The following is a 17,806-nucleotide window of genomic DNA, read 5'->3' as shown; positions in this document are numbered from 1 at the left end:
GTAGGCATTGTTTGCCCAGTGTGTTCTTCATTTTCAAACAACGGCCATCTAGCTGTGTGAGCTTGTTCACATTCTGTCTAAATATCAATAATAATACCGTCTCCAGAAACACCACCTGAGTGACGTTTTTCAAGCAGCAATAATATATTCCGTATCCACTGCTGTAGTAGTGTATACGTTGACCTTGCAGGCATTGTTTCAATTTGTTTGCCCAGTGTGTTCTTCATTTTCAAACAACGGCCATCTAGCTGTGTGAGCTTGTTCACATTCTGTCTAAATATCAATAATAATACCGTCTCCAGAAACACCACCTGAGTGACGTTTTTCAAGCAGCAATAATATATTCCGTATCCACTGCTGTAGTAGTGTATACGTTGACCTTGTAGGCATTGTTTGCCCAGTGTGTTCTTCATTTTCAAACAACGGCCATCTAGCTGTGTGAGCTTTTTCACATTCTGTCTAAATATCAATAATAATACCGTCTCCAGAAACACCGCCTGAGTGACGTTTTTCAAGCAGCAATAATATATTCCGTATCCACTGCTGTAGTAGTGTATACGTTGACCTTGTAGGCATTGTTTGCCCAGTGTGTTCTTCATTTTCAAACAACGGCCATCTAGCTGTGTGAGCTTGTTCACATTCTGTCTAAATATCAATAATAATACAGTCTCCAGAAACACCACCTGAGTTGTTGTTGTTGTTTTAAAAATAATGCCAGGCAAAGGCAGGCCGCCACGCAGAGGCACTAGGGCCGTGCTGCTATGCTATCCTGTGGCCCTAGGAAATTGCCCAGTTTTAAAAAGGCAATGACCCTGAACTCCCAAAATGCTGAAGAGGTAGTTGACTGGCTTACACAGCACACCCCATCCTCTACCGTTTCTAACTTTACCACAACATCCTCATCCTCCACTGCTATGGCCACCCCACGTAACACTTCCTCCACCACCGGCGCCCCTTCTTCACTGGAGTCAGAGGAGTTATTTTCACATGAGTTTCTTGAACTGAGTGATGCGCAACCATTATTGGCAGAAGAAGATGAAGGAGATGAGGACGTTACACCAGATTTAATTCTGGCAGAGAACACAACAGAGATGGACATAATGAGTGATGAGGAGGTCCTCGCTGCTGCTTCCTTCTGTGAGCTGTCAGAAGAAATTGATGCATCTGAGGAGAATGATGATGAGGAGATTGATGTTTTGTGGGTGCCCAGTAGAAGAGAGCAAGAGGAGGATAGTTCAGATGGAGAGACGGAGAGTCAGAGAGGCAGGAGGAGAATAAGACTTGGAAGAAGCAGGGAGGACAGCTCGCAGGGAACAGTAGGGCAACAACATGTATCGGCACCTGTGGTCAGCCGGCCAACGCACCCGCCATTGCCGCCAACGCCGCCAACTTCTACTGTTACCGCCAGATTGCCAGCTTCAAAAAGGTCAGCAGTGTGGGATTTTTTAATGTGTGTGCCTCTGACAAAAGCGTTGTAATTTGCAATGAGTGCAGTCAGAAACTGAGTCTTGGGAAGCCCAACAGCCACATAGGTACAACTTCTATGCGAAGGCACATGAACGGCAAGCACAAAGCACTTTGGGAGCAACACCTCAAAGGCAACAGGCAAACTAAAAGCCACCTCCTTCTGGTCCAGCATCTTACTGCTCTACCTCTGCTGTCCTTGACCCGTCTGAACCACCCTCCACTCCGCCTTCCACCTTGACCACCAGTTCCCATTCCCAGTCATCTGCCCCCAGCCAAGTTTCTGTGAGGGCCATGTTTGAGCGTAAGAAGCCAATGTCTGCGAGTCACCCCCTTGCCTGGCGTCTGACAGCTGGCTTGTCTGCACTCTTAGCCCGCCAGCTTTTACCATACCAGCTGGTGGACTCCGAGGCCTTCCGCAAATTTGTAGCAATTGGGACACCGCAGTGGAAGGTACCCAGCCGCAATTTTTTTTCAAAAAAGGGAATACCACACCTGTACCACCATGTGCAGAGCCAAGTCACCGCATCTCTGTCACTTAGTGTTGGGCCAAAGGTCCATATGACTACTGACGCATGGTCCTCCAAGCATGGTCAGGGCAGGTATGTCACCTACACTGCCCACTGGGTGAACTTGGTAATGGCTGGGAAGCAGGGAATGTGTGGCTCAACAACGACAGTGGAGTTGGTGTCACCGCCACGGATTGCACGCGGTTCTGCCACCACCTCTACTCCTCCTTCGCTCTCTACCTCGTCTTCTTCCTCTTCTTCCCCCTCTGCTGCTGGGTCCTCCTCCTCCACACCTGTGCACCCCCAGCTCCCCCTAGGCTATTCGACGTGCCAGGTACGCCGTTGTCATGCTGTCTTGGGGATGACGTGCCTGGAAAGCAGAAACCATACCGGATCTGTACTCCTGTCATCTCTGCAGTCACAGGCCGATCGGTGGCTGACCCCACACCAACTGAAGATCGGAAAAGTGGTGTGTGACAATGGAAGCAATCTGTTGGCAGCACTGAGACTGGGCAATTTAACACATGTGCCCTGCATGGCACATGTTCTGAATTTAATAGTCCAACGTTTTGTCTCAAAGTACCCAGGATTCCAGGACGTTCTCAGGCAGTCCAGGAAGGTGTCGGCCCATTTCAGACATTCCTATACAGCCATGGCACGCCTTGCTGACATTCAGCAGCGGTACAACATGCCAGTCAGGCGTTTGATTTGCGACAGCCAGACTCGCTGGAATTCAACGCTCCTCATGTTGGAACGTCTGCTGCAACAACAAAGAGCCGTCAACGAATACCTGTTTGAACTGGGTGGTAGGACTGGATCTGCAGAGCTGGGGATTTTTTTCCCCCGTTACTGGGTGCTTATGCGCGATGCCTGCAGGCTCATGCGCCCTTTTGAAGAGGTTACAAATATGGTCAGTCGCACAAAAGGCACCATCAGCGACCTAATACCCTTTGCTTTCTTCCTGGAGCGTGCCGTGCGACGAGTGACAGATGAGGCTGTAGACCAGCGTGACGAGGAGCAGGAAGCGCACGATTTCTGGTCGGAATCACCAGAACGAACCCAGGCACCTGCTGCAACGCAGGGAGAGGTGTCAGAAGTGGAGTCAGAGGAGGAAGGTGGCTTTGTGGAGGAGGAGGACCAACAGGAGCAGGCTTCACAGGGGGCTAGTGGTGACCTTTTGGGGACCCCTGGTCTTGTACGTGGCTGGGGGGAGGAGACCGTGGATGATGCAGTCCTTGATAACGAGGAAGCGGAGATGGATACCTCTGCATCCAACCTTGTGAGAATGGGGTCTTTCATGCTGTCATGCCTGTTGAAGGACCCCCGTATCAAGAGGCTTAAGGAGAAGGACCTGTACTGGGTCGCGACTCTACTAGACCCTCGGTACAAGCATAAAGTGGCAGAAATGTTACCAACATACCACAAGTCTGAAAGGATGCTGCATTTACAAACCAGCCTGCAAAACATGTTGTACAATGCTTTTAAGGGTGATGTCACTTCAGGAACTCATCAACATTCCAGGGGCAGAGGTGCCAGTAATCCTGCCACGAGCGCACCTGCAAGGACAAAGCACTTTGGCCACTCTGTAACTTCAGACATGCAAATGTTTTTTTGTCCAAGGCAGCGCCAGAACCCTTCTGGATCCACCCTCAAAGAACGCCTCGACCGGCAGGTAGCGGACTACCTGGCATTAACTGCAGATATCGACACTCTGAGGAGCGATGAACCCCTGGACTACTGGGTGCGCAGGCTTGATCTGTGGCCAGAGCTGTCACAATTTGCCATGAACCTCTTGTCTCAAGTGTCCTCTCAGAAAGGACCTTCAGTGCAGCAGGAGGGATTGTAACTGAGAAGAGAACTCGCCTAGGTCACAAAAGTGTGGATTACCTGACCTTTATTAAAATGAATGAGGGGTGGATCTCGGAGGGTTACTGCACGCCGGAAGACTTGTTCTGAGTTTCTGACTCCCCATGCAGCTGTCCTTCTCTGCACGCCTCATGACTCCACACACAGCTGTCCTTTAGCGTCCTCCTCCCTCCACCACCGTTACAAACTAGGGTGCAAACCCTACTGGTTTAATTTGAATCCAGGTAAATCCTGAGTTTTTCTGGCCTCTGTGCTTCAGTGGCTGCGACAAAAATAAATGAATATTTTCAGCATTTATATGGCATATTTTTTCTGGCCTCTGTGCTTCAGTGGCTGTGACAAAAAAAATGAATATTTTCAGCATTTATATGGCATATTTTTTCTGGCCTCTGTGCTTCAGTGGCTGCGACAAAAATAAATGAATATTTTCAGCATTTATATGGCATATTTTTTCTGGCCTCTGTGCTTCAGTGGCTGTGACAAAAAAAATGAATATTTTCAGCATTTATATGGCATATTTTTTCTGGCCTCTGTGCTGCAGTGGGTGCGACAAAAAAAAATGAATATTTTCAGCATTTATATGGCATATTTTTCCTGGCCTCTGTGCTGCAGTGGCTGCGACAAAAAAAAAAATAATATTTTCAGCATTTATATGGCATATTTTTCCTGGCCTCTGTGCTGCAGTGGCTGCGACAAAAAAAAATTAATATTTTCAGCATTTATATGGCATATTTTTCCTGGCCTCTGTGCTGCAGTGGCTGCGACAAAAAAAAATTAATATTGTTTGCATTTATATGGCATATTTTTTCTGGCCTCTGTGCTGCAGTGGCTGCGACAAAAAAAAATTAATATTTTCAGCATTTATATGGCATATTGTTTCTGGCCTTCTGGTTCAGTGGCTGCGACAAAAAAAACATAATTTTTCAGGAAAGTACACATGCCTTATTTTTCAGGGTTCTGCAACAGTGGCAAAATCGCATCTTTTATGGTCACCGCAGGTGATCAATAAAGTAGACCAAAACTGGGCCCACACTGCAGAATCAGTGTTTTTTGGTTCACTTCACTGTACATTGAATTACCTCTGCCTGACCGTGCACGTGCGCACAAGCACGGTGACTGCTAAACACACCACTACAGAAATATTGCCACCAACAGGACGAACATCCTGGAGGTGACAAGCTCAACTAGTAATTAACAACTATCATTTGCTCACTTGACGGTATCATTCATTAAAGCTCTTTGCGTTTTTTTGCGTTGCAGTAAGCGCCGCGTTTCGTCTTTGCGTGTGAACAGGCTGTAACCTTTACACGACTTGATTGGCATGTAGACGCCGGACGTTTTAAAGCATTTTATTACACAGGTTTAGAAATGTAGTGTGATTTCTGCCCTTTACAGCACAAAACGCAGCGCTGTGTCAACAATGTATTTTTCAGATACATTTTTGCCCTTGATCCCCCTCTGGCATGCCACTGTCCAGGTCGTTGCACCCTTTAAACAACTTTAAAATCATTTTTCTGGCCAGAAATGTCTTTTCTAGCTTTTAAAATTCGCCTTCCCATTGAAGTCTATGGGGTTCGCGACGTTCGCGAACCGTTCGCATTTTTGACGCAAGTTCGCGAATATGTTCGCGAACTTTTTTTCCGACGTTCGCTACATCCCTAATAAAGAGCACTTAGCAGCAAGTTCTGCCTTTTTGCCTGCTTTCTCTCAGTCCCTTGACTAATTGGTTCAATTCCTACACCTGGAGCGGGGGTGCCTTACTGAGATTGAGAGCACAGCTGCCAAATCCCCAGTCATTTCAACAATTGTTCATAAACAGATTAACTGTTGTGCCTCTTGAATTCAGTGATGAATGCTATCAGCACTTCTCTTCACAAACACGATTACTGTAAACTATCTTGGGCAGTTCAATTGTGCCATCAATAATACATCAATACAATCATCCATTAAATGCCCAGATAAAGATTTTCACACATTGTGTAGAATTTAATAAGCAATGCAACCTATACTTCTCTTGTATACTTCGGTCTACTAATTTAAAATGGTCAGGCTGATTGTGTTTAGCCATCATAGTCATAGTAACATAATAATATTATATTTAGTAATCAAATAGTATTTGTAATCCACAGCATATTTATCAGCATTTGATCACCATTTCCAAATATCCCATGATTATTTTTGTAGAAGCTAAAGAAGAAAAATTGTGATTTATAGGACAGATTTTAAATTCTATGACTAAACTATGCTACTTTTATGAAGACAATAGCTATGTGACTTAATAACCATTCCACTCTGAAAGACTGGAAAGGGCAAGGCAGCAGGGCAAGGAAAAGAGATGTTTCAATGATAATAGTAATTTTGAATGCTTTTGCAAGTTATTATTAGCAACAATGTTTCCCTTTTAATTAGCTTTTTCTTCAGTGGCTAAATGATTGCAAACCTCAGGAGGTAAAATGTCTATAATAGTTTAAAAGCAAACAGCTGACCAAGCTACAATGATAAATGAATGCACATTTAAAGTCAACTATAAAAGTGTTGCAGTGAGAATCATTACAGTTTCTGTGTCACAGCTAAGTTGAAAATTAAACATGTTCATCACTTTGTACAGCCAATAAGGGTAATGTTCAAACAATAAAATCCGCAATTGGAATTTAGTTGGCTGAATGAAAGCACTGCATGAATATAGAAGTAACCCTCTTAGAGCTAGTCTGCATTTAGTTTACAAAGAAGTGCAGAAAAAAGGCATGAATATGATAAAAAGTCAAGATTAGAAAAATTAGGCTACGAATGAATGATATCCTTTATTTGTATCCTGTATGTGTGTCCTGTGTGTGTGTCCTGTGTGTGTGTGTGTGTCCTGTGTGTGTGTGTGTGTGTGTGTGTCCTGTGTGTGTCGTGTGTGTGTGTGTGTGTGTGTGTATATATATATTTTTTTTTTTTAACAAAGTATTGTTTAAGCAATTCAAAGAGACAAATCAAACATATATTTAGTGGCCTTTATAAGGTACTAATATTGTAATAAAAATATATCATCAATTACACAGAAATAGTATATATAGTATATATATATATATATATATATATATATATATATTATACAGGGATAAACACGAATAGAAACTACAGTATAACAATGTCAGTGTTGCATTCCATTGAAACCCATCCCTGGAAGTAATAGGGTACACAGGCATGTCTAGAGAGCAAATAAAGGAAAATGGAGAAGAGTAGGAAGGGGGTTAGGAGGGACAGGGGCATGCAGGGAGGTTATATATGACCTAGTAGAATAAAGTTACTATGGTAGGCATTAAACTTTTCTCTTTTAGACAGAGAATAATGTTGTTATATTGATGCCAGCTCTTAGCAGTAGGCAGCACAAAATGTAATAATAACATGTTCAAGATGATTCTGTTAACAAGCACTATGCTAGTTATTCCTTTGTTAGGTAACATGGAAAAATTATTGAACAATTTTGACTTGGGGATATTATACTGTAATAAAAACATCAGAGGGGGGGACAAACATTGGCTAACATTGAAGCTCGGTAGGTTTAAAGTGCAGAAGTAGGTAGTCGAAGTTTTTTTAAAGAGACAGTACTTTGACTATGGAATGGTCGAATAGTCTAACGATTTTTAGTTCGAATCAGTCGAAGGTCGAAGTAGCCTATTTGATGGTCGAAGTACCCAAAAAAATCGGCGAAATTAGAAGTTTTTTTACTTTGAATCCTTCACTAGAGCCTAGTAAATATGCCCCTAGGTGTGTTAATATGCCTCGAATGCTTGGAGAAATAATAATGCTTTGTGGAATGTTTTATAGCCTGAAGCCAGACTAAAGCATGACATGACATTATTGTTTGCAAAACTGATTTTTTTTACCCCTCGTGTAGGGCAACACAAATGCTATGATAATAATGGCTAGTATTATCTGCATAATTATACAAGGGTAAAGCAGTAACATGCAGATGCAATTAATTCCATTAATCTCCCCACAGCGCTATCCAACTCAAATGGTTCTGAGGGCCACATCTGTCTGGCCTACAAGGTGAAGGGTGATTTTTAAACCAATTCCAGGAACAAGTTATTTTTTTTATACTCACAACAGAGGACTGCCCGAAAACAAACATGACCTGCTGTTTTACCCATGGGTCGGGCAGATTCAATTCTGCACACAGTTTGTGGGTCAACCCACCCGTGATAGGTGGGTCAGCCACAGGCCCATAAATAGAAGTGCTGGGAAGATTCGGGCTGGGCACAAAGTATGGCACACACAAGGCAGTGTAGAGCAGACACAGGCAGAACAGAACAGGAGACATAGAAATCAACTGGGTCACACTCAAATGAACTATACATACTGTACAAAGTACATGGAGACAATGCTCTACAATCTGTTTTAGGTGTGAACAGGGCAGTGACATACAGGTGTGAAAAATGCAGAATTTAAAAGTGTGCGGTGTGAGCAGTGCAGGAGATTACAGCTGTGAACGATTGATTACATTCTGAATCTGATGTGTTAGCAATGCATGGGGTCACTTAATCTCAGTATTGATACCTTTTTAATATTACAAAGGGAATCAGTCACAGCAGCCAGACTTCAATGGGGGGGGGGGGGCACAGGCCACCAGTTGAGCAGTACTGCTCTAGATCATGGGAATGTCATCCTTCCTCCTTGCACCCAGCAATTTGTTTGTACAGTGAACTGCATTGGGCTGCAAGCCCTTTGTGCAAATTGCATGATTTTATAAAAAGTAATATGGCTAGAGGACCTAGAACATATGCAAAAAAGATTGTAGGAATAATTCCATAGGGCTGATGTAACTTGAATTCTATGAAGCCCTGTGGCATAATTCTGACAGTATACTCTATTTTTATCCTTTCAGTTGGTACCAAAAGCCCCACATACAGTTCTGCACAATAGCATTATTCCCTACAATATACAGTAGTATGAGTATTGCTATAAACGCTGCATTGTTTGATTTATGAAAATATCAGCTTATGAATCCTGAATAATTTCCAGTTGTTCAAATTGTCACATTTATTAATACTGTCCTTGCTGTCAGGAAAAGTGTAAATTGAATCTTTTAACAAAGCCTTTTGGCTTTTTAAATTTGTCAGTTTGTTAAAATTTAATTGACTACTTTGAGCAGTTGAATTCAGTTAACTTTTAAATTCCTGTTAAATCTGGTGGCAGTGCAGAAGACTAATACCCAACAATTCAAAAAGCATCAAATTCAACAATCATTATGCTTTAGGGTAACCCTTCAAATGATTTAATAATTTTATGCATTACTACGAATAAATTCTAATGCTGAAAATGATTTATAAATATGAATCACTCTTTCAGCCACTAATAAATAAGCTCCTCAGTTGTTACCCCTCTCAGATGAACAGTTATACAGTTATGGCATCTCTTATCCCGAAATCTGATATCCTAAATTAATACAAATTATGGAAAGGCCATCTCCCAAAGAGTTCATTTTACCAAATAATTATATTTTATTTAAATATATTTATTTTTTACATTTAAAATATCTCTGTGATAATAATAATACCTTGTACTGGCATTTTTTGAAATCAAGTGCTTTGACTTGCTTCTAAACCAGTTGAAAAAAACCTGTGAATTATCAAATTGATCAAAATTTGCTAACTCCTTAGCGGACAGAACTAACTAAACTACCAATGAAAAAAACAAACGCAAAACATGTGCATGTGAAACAAAATGCACAAGCAGAGATACATGAATCATGTTTTGAGAGAAATGTACAGTATGTGAATTTCAAAATAAAAATATTTAGCAAAACATTTTCTAACCATATCAAATTGAGATGTTTCTGAAGATTCACAAACATTCATATAAATCTAGATTCATGAATACAGATTTGATCAATCAATGTAGCAAAGGTCAAACTTAATTCTGGATTATTGCAGGTTAGGGACAAACTTATTTCCCAGTGCTTAGTAGTAGAAAATCGAGATTTAGAGAATATATCTGCATTTTTTTTTGCCATCAATTAGCTGATATATATTATGGCACCACTCTGGGGAAACTGAAAACAAAATAAATCTAATATCATTTGTTTTTACAAAGCCATGCCATTGGTTTTATTGTAAGGGTTTATAACAGTATAGAAGGCTACTGGCATGGATAAGGAATGTTGTTGCCAGATTGCCCAAGAACAATGAAGTTATATGAAAGCCTGAATCTACAGCATTTGTAAAATATGATAAAAACTAGCAGAATGAAGCTGAATATTAATATTTTCATCAAATAATTTCAAAGGCAAAAAAAAAATTAAGATAAGGCAGAGTGGTCCTATGTCTTTACCCCCCAAAAAACTAGCAGATGACTTTGACTGAATACTAATTTTCAAATTAATCATTTAGCAAATATGTATAAGGCTTACCAAGCTCCTTGCAAGCTCTAGAGGCATTACACTTACTTAACAGATATGTGTTTTAAGTATCAGCATGTGGGAACCTGAGGTCAAATTTCATTCATTACTAAACCATTAAACCATTAAAAAGACATACTTAGTAAAATCAGAGGCATATACAGGAAGCATATTATAATCTACAGACCAGCTAATTCCCTATTGGCCAGACTGTAAATTATATCCTTATAAACGGCGCGTTCTTGCGTCAGAACGTGCTGATTATAAGACAGAGACAGCACCTGCGCTCCAGCTCCCTCCCTGCTGCTTTGCTTTCACTCATCTCCCCTCCCATCTTACTTTCAGGCACAGGAGCTATCTTTCTTCACATGGCGCACTTGTGTCTCTCTGCCTCACAGCTATGTGCACGTCAATCTCCCTGCCCCCTTCATCTCCAATTTCGCTCCACCCTCCCCATGATGCTTCTCTAGTCTCGCAGGATCTCACTCCAGTCTCTCTCGCCCTCCCACCATGGCAAGTTTGCTCACTGAAAATCTCTCTTCCTCTCATGTTCTGTTGCCCCTCCCAAGCTCCGTGTCTTCTCTTGTCACTCTCTCACCCTTACGGTGCCTTTCCCCATACTCCGTAGCAGCTGATGACGTCACCAATGGCAGGCATAAAAACTGGAAGCAATAAAAATAAAGGTACAAACAGAACTACCGGGAAACTCAAGAAACAAAATTAAATAATGTGAACACACACAGGGAACAAACACAAGTTTAGCAGACACAAAAGTAAACACAGCACAGTGTAGCATTTAACATACATGAAAGTGAGACACAAAAAATCCTGTCGATTATAATGCATAATGTACCCCCTACTTAAATTTATAAAGATATCAGAAGTCACCTCGGAGTTATGTGACCTGTATAAAAGCACTCGGCCTGCGGCCTCGTGCTTTTATATGGTCACATAACTCCTCGGTGACTTATAATATCTTTATAAATTACAGTAGGGGGTACATTATCCACTATATATTACTTGCACTTTATCCTGACTTGGTTATGTTAAGTCTCTTGCTATACAATATATTCAGGGTTATGGTCAATTGCCTTCTTAAAAGCTAGTTTACGTTGAGGGTATATGATCCCCCTCACTCCAATCCCTTGATGTTGCCTGGCTGGTAATAATGATACTTTACTTGTTATTAAAAAGGTAAGGTAATAGATTTTTTTTTGTAGAAAATGGGGCAACTTGATCTCCCATCTAAATGGAATAATATATATATATATATATATATATATATATATATATATATATATATATATATATAAAATATATATATATATATATATATAATATATATATATATATATATATATATATATATATATATATAAAAACAGGGGGGTTGTGGGAGCACTCTAAAGGCTTTAAAGTATATATATATATAAGTATAATAAATGCTAATGCATATGTACCCAAAACAGGGGTTATTTTGTTACAAAATTATGATCATAAAATTGATAAGCCACCATACCACGTCAAGGTAAACCCCGAATGGCGGTCCCTAACTTGTTTTATATTTTATGTGCATTTTAGCATTACCTGTAAACAATGTCCGTTGAACGCTGTTTTTTCACTGAGGGCTAAACACAGCACAGTGTAGCATTTAACATACATGAAAGTGAGACACAAAAAATCCTGTCGATTATAATGCATAATGTACCCCCTACTTAAATTTATAAAGATATCAGAAGTCACCTCGGAGTTATGTGACCTGTATAAAAGCACTCGGCCTGCGGCCTGGTGCTTTTATATGGTCACATAACTCCTCGGTGACTTATAATATCTTTATAAATTACAGTAGGGGGTACATTATCCACTATATATTACTTGCACTTTATCCTGACTTGGTTATGTTAAGTCTCTTGCTATACAATATATTCAGGGTTATGGTCAATTGCCTTCTTAAAAGCTAGTTTACGTTGAGGGTATATGATCCCCCTCACTCCAATCCCTTGATGTTGCCTGGCTGGTAATAATGATACTTTACTTGTTATTAAAAAGGTAAGGTAATAGATTTTTTTTTGTAGAAAATGGGGCAACTTGATCTCCCATCTAAATGGAATAATATATATATATATATATATATATATATATATATATATAAAATATATATATATATATAAAATATATATATATATATATATATATATATATATATATATATATATATATATATATATATATATATATATATATATATATATATATATATATATATATATATAAAAACAGGGGGGTTGTGGGAGCACTCTAAAGGCTTTAAAGTATATATATATATATAAGTATAATAAATGCTAATGCATATGTACCCAAAACAGGGGTTATTTTGTTACAAAATTATGATCATAAAATTGATAAGCCACCATACCACGTCAAGGTAAACCCCGAATGGCGGTCCCTAACTTGTTTTATATTTTATGTGCATTTTAGCATTACCTGTAAACAATGTCCGTTGAACGCTGTTTTTTCACTGAGGGCTAAACACAGCACAGTGTAGCATTTAACATACATGAAAGTGAGACACAAAAAATCCTGTCGATTATAATGCATAATGTACCCCCTACTTAAATTTATAAAGATATCAGAAGTCACCTCGGAGTTATGTGACCTGTATAAAAGCACTCGGCCTGCGGCCTCGTGCTTTTATATGGTCACATAACTCCTCGTGACTTATAATATCTTTATAAATTACAGTAGGGGTACATTATCCACTATATATTACTTGCACTTTATCCTGACTTGGTTATGTTAAGTCTCTTGCTATACAATATATTCAGGGTTATGGTCAATTGCCTTCTTAAAAGCTAGTTTACGTTGAGGGTATATGATCCCCCTCACTCCAATCCCTTGATGTTGCCTGGCTGGTAATAATGATACTTTACTTGTTATTAAAAAGGTAAGGTAATAGATTTTTTTTTGTAGAAAATGGGGCAACTTGATCTCCCATCTAAATGGAATAATATATATATATATATATATATATATAAAATATATATATATATATATATATATATAAAATATATATATATATATATATATATATATATATATATATATATATATATATATATATATATATAAAAACAGGGGGGTTGTGGGAGCACTCTAAAGGCTTTAAAGTATATATATATATATATAAGTATAATAAATGCTAATGCATATGTACCCAAAACAGGGGTTATTTTGTTACAAAATTATGATCATAAAATTGATAAGCCACCATACCACGTCAAGGTAAACCCCGAATGGCGGTCCCTAACTTGTTTTATATTTTATGTGCATTTTAGCATTACCTGTAAACAATGTCCGTTGAACGCTGTTTTTTCACTGAGGGCTAAACACAGCACAGTGTAGCATTTAACATACATGAAAGTGAGACACAAAAAATCCTGTCGATTATAATGCATAATGTACCCCCTACTTAAATTTATAAAGATATCAGAAGTCACCTCGGAGTTATGTGACCTGTATAAAAGCACTCGGCCTGCGGCCTCGTGCTTTTATATGGTCACATAACTCCTCGTGACTTATAATATCTTTATAAATTACAGTAGGGGGTACATTATCCACTATATATTACTTGCACTTTATCCTGACTTGGTTATGTTAAGTCTCTTGCTATACAATATATTCAGGGTTATGGTCAATTGCCTTCTTAAAAGCTAGTTTACGTTGAGGGTATATGATCCCCCTCACTCCAATCCCTTGATGTTGCCTGGCTGGTAATAATGATACTTTACTTGTTATTAAAAAGGTAAGGTAATAGATTTTTTTTTGTAGAAAATGGGGCAACTTGATCTCCCATCTAAATGGAATAATATATATATATATATATATATATATATATATATATATATATATATATATATATATATATATATATATATATATATATATATAAAATATATAAAATATATATATATATATATAAAATATATATAAATATATATATATATATATAAAATATATATAAAATATATATATATATATATATATATATACATATATATATATATATATATATATATATATATATATATATATACATATATATATATATATATAAATAATATTTTACATTCATAAATAATTACTTGGTAAAAATTGGTAAAGTGTGTCTGTCTAATGCAATGGCATGATTGTTCAAGGTATGTAGTGACACTTTTCCAAAATTAGAAATTACCAGTGTAAACAGGAACCTAACCAGATTGTGCTTGGCAGCATTAAGCAGCTGGAGGACTAAATAATTGCAGCATGACAGAAGTGAAATTATGCTGTTGCTCATTTAATGCTCTACTGTATTCCCTTACCAGATGTGATGTAGAAAAAAATAAATCAATAAATATTTTGCTATAATGTTAAAAATCATGTCAAAGATTTAAATTGATCCATTCATGAATGGAAGACTAACAAGTACAGGGTATTCTAAGATATAGTAGTTGCATATGCTTTATGCATACCCTAGACAAAGCATATAGTGCACACTATAGTCTTTATGTTTAACCAGCTAAATTTGTCAATCCACTTTAAACCACACCCATGTTACCACAAAAACTTGTCCACATTAATGGTGGTAGTAAACCAAAAAACAAATGATTGGTCATCACTGGAGGGATATCACACATCACTCATATGTGAAACAAGTTTATTAAACCATATTAAGACATAACCTTAAATATGTCTCATCCTGCCTGTGGTAGCAGAAGCAACCCCAGCACATGATTAAACACCTTGGGGACCCCCTCACAAGTATTGCCAAGTGCTAACAAATCCCCACCAGGTTCACTTCCCACAGACAAAGCATGGCACACACAGACAGAGTATAACACACACAGGCAGCATAGGACAGGCAGAGTATGGCTCAGACACAGAGAATAGGGCAGGCAGAGTATGGCACACACAGACAGCATAAGGCAGGCAGAGTATGGCACACACAAGGAGCCAGTAGCATAACTAGATGTTATTGGGCCCCACAGCAAATTTTTTTAAGGCCCCAAAATATGTAGCAGTTGTCCTGTTTTACCAATACATATTAAAATGGTTCATTAATTAGGGCTTCACAGGGTCCCCTATACCTACTGGGCCCCCTGAAGCTGCAGGGTCTGCTTCCTCTGTAGATATGCCCCTGCCAGGAGCATAGGGCAGGCAGAGTATGACACGCACAGGGAACATAGGGCAGGTAGACACAGACTACTGCTGCTTGAGGTAAGCAGCAAAAAGTCTCTGACACAAATTTTTAACTATTTGTAAAAACATATTAAATAATGAAATAGTAATAACGAAAAATGAAGTATGTGTCTTAGTGGGTTATTTATCAAAGGGCTTTAGAGGTTTGTAAGCTTTTTTTATACCTCAAATTAACTCACAACTTCCAATTTAATAAAAAACTCAAATGGAAAAAACTTGAATCAGTGAATTTGGGGTGAAGAACCCAAAAACTCGAATTTATTGAGTTTTCTGTGGGAAAAATGTTTTAATTGCTCAAAATGATTGTGTTCTCAAGCAAAACCAACCGAAATAAACTCAAACATAGTGAAGGCTATTAACAGAGCCGGGCCACGCTGGCCAGGTGCCCTAGGCAAGCCGGGCAGTCGCGGCACCAGCTTAGCGTGCGCACGAATTGGCGATCATGAATTGAATTGCCACTTGTGTGTGCATGCGCATAATTGGAGATTTCGCGCATGCGCACAAGCGCAAAAAAGGTAAAAATAGCACAGATAGTCGGCCATAGAAGAGAACCGAATTTGGGGTAGGCCACAGAGGCGGTACGTGCCTGGCGCCCCCCCCCCCCAGTTTTGTGCCCTATATTTTGGCAAATCGAAACAGGAGAGATCATCCATCACTACTTATCACAAGTGCACTGTGCAATGTAATTGTCTCATTCTTTATTGTTGTCCTAGAGCTACCACCACCTTTGAAGGTGGTAGTTAGTAACTCCAGGGTTCATTTGTGTAAATGAAGGCGTGTGTGGAAAATTTAAAACATGAAGCAGGAAGAAGGCGTTGGCCCCAAGCACAACTGTAGAGACATAAAAGGAGCGTGCTTTGGACACAAATACCTTTAACGAATGTCATTTTTTGTGCAATGACTGCATCTTTTTAAGTGACTGCAACTGCACTTGCAAAACTTAATTCACCCCTGTGTACTGTAGGTTGAGAGATTACAGACTGGAGGAAAATATAAAACATATAGGCCTATAGAGTCTAAAGCCACTTCTTGGAGCTCTGCATAATTGCACTTGGTGCTGCTGCCTCCAAAACGAGTGCAAGTGTTTCTACAGATCAAGATAAACCCTGGAGTTACCACCAACTTGAAGGAAAACTTAGGACACAGACGTCATTTTGATGGCAAGTGCCAGCAGTGACAACCTCCGGTAACCACTAATTTTCAAGGCAATGGTGTCCAATTTGAGTTGAAGGTCAATTATAAATCCACTGGGCAGATTTATCACAGGTTGACTTTCGATGGAAGTGAATTTTTTTACTCAAATTCGAATATACTCACAACTCGAATGGGAGGTCATTTAAGAAAAGATTTGAATGTCTATTATTTGATCGAAAATTCAAAAATAAATGTGAATCAAGTTTTCCCTCCGAAAAAAACTTGAATGTCAGGAAGGCAATTAACATATTCAAATGGTTCAACTGACCTCTGCCATTGACTTGTAACTGAACTCGTCAAATTTTAGGTGGCAAATATTTGAATTAGAACTGTTTCCATGGCCAAGGTATGATAATCTTACATTCAAAATTACATTCAAATTGGGCATTAAAATTCTAATGTGTGAATTTCGACACCAAACCATTTTTTTAGAAAATTCAGATTCAAATTTATTATTCAACCCAGCCCTTAATAAATTTTCCCCGTGCACATGTTTTAGTGCAATAGAAGCTTTTGCATAAGGTGCTTTGCCACCTTGTAGCAATAACTATGCTGCAATTGTAGGTAAACACACATCAAGTTGACTGAAATTACACTTAGTATACTGCACTTACCATTTGGCATAACATTCACATTCATGTGATTATTGATTCATATTTTATATGTATTTTGTATAGTTCAATAAAACAAAAAGGACTAAAATTAGGTAAGTTTATTTTAAAGATGTTATGTAATTTATATGCCAAAGATGCTTGCCAGATATTGAAGCCTTGGTGCCAAAAGATTTCATTGCATCATAAAGATCAGTTATTATGAACAGATTGCATTGGTAATTTTCTCATATAGTTTTTATGCCACACTCTCTTGTATTTGGTGTCAAATCTATTACTTAATTATAAACCATAGATAATAATATATTGTTCATTTTTGAAGATCTTGCATTTACAGTATTACCTCTCTATGTGTTGCATATTGAGATAATGCACACCTTCTTAAATAGTGCAGACTTTCATGTTGTGCAAGTTAATAGAGTCTATTGAATCTGCCAATCAGCAATGCCATCTGTTCTACAAATGTGAACATGTTGTAGGTATTTGCAACATGTACCTCTGTACATATACAGTTGTTTTAAATCAAATAAAAGTTAACAAAG

General features: G+C 38.7%; 1 protein-coding gene across 1 annotated transcript in view; it reads left to right on the top strand.

Moving 5' to 3' along the window:
- Positions 1-17,806, top strand: part of LOC108718521 (cadherin-9) — a 206,977-nt gene that overhangs the window by 39,441 nt on the left and 149,730 nt on the right. The window lies entirely within an intron of this gene.

Source organism: Xenopus laevis, chromosome 6L (assembly GCF_017654675.1).
Source record: "Xenopus laevis strain J_2021 chromosome 6L, Xenopus_laevis_v10.1, whole genome shotgun sequence".
NCBI lineage: Eukaryota > Metazoa > Chordata > Amphibia > Anura > Pipidae > Xenopus > Xenopus laevis.
This window is presented reverse-complemented; position numbering and strand designations above follow the sequence as displayed.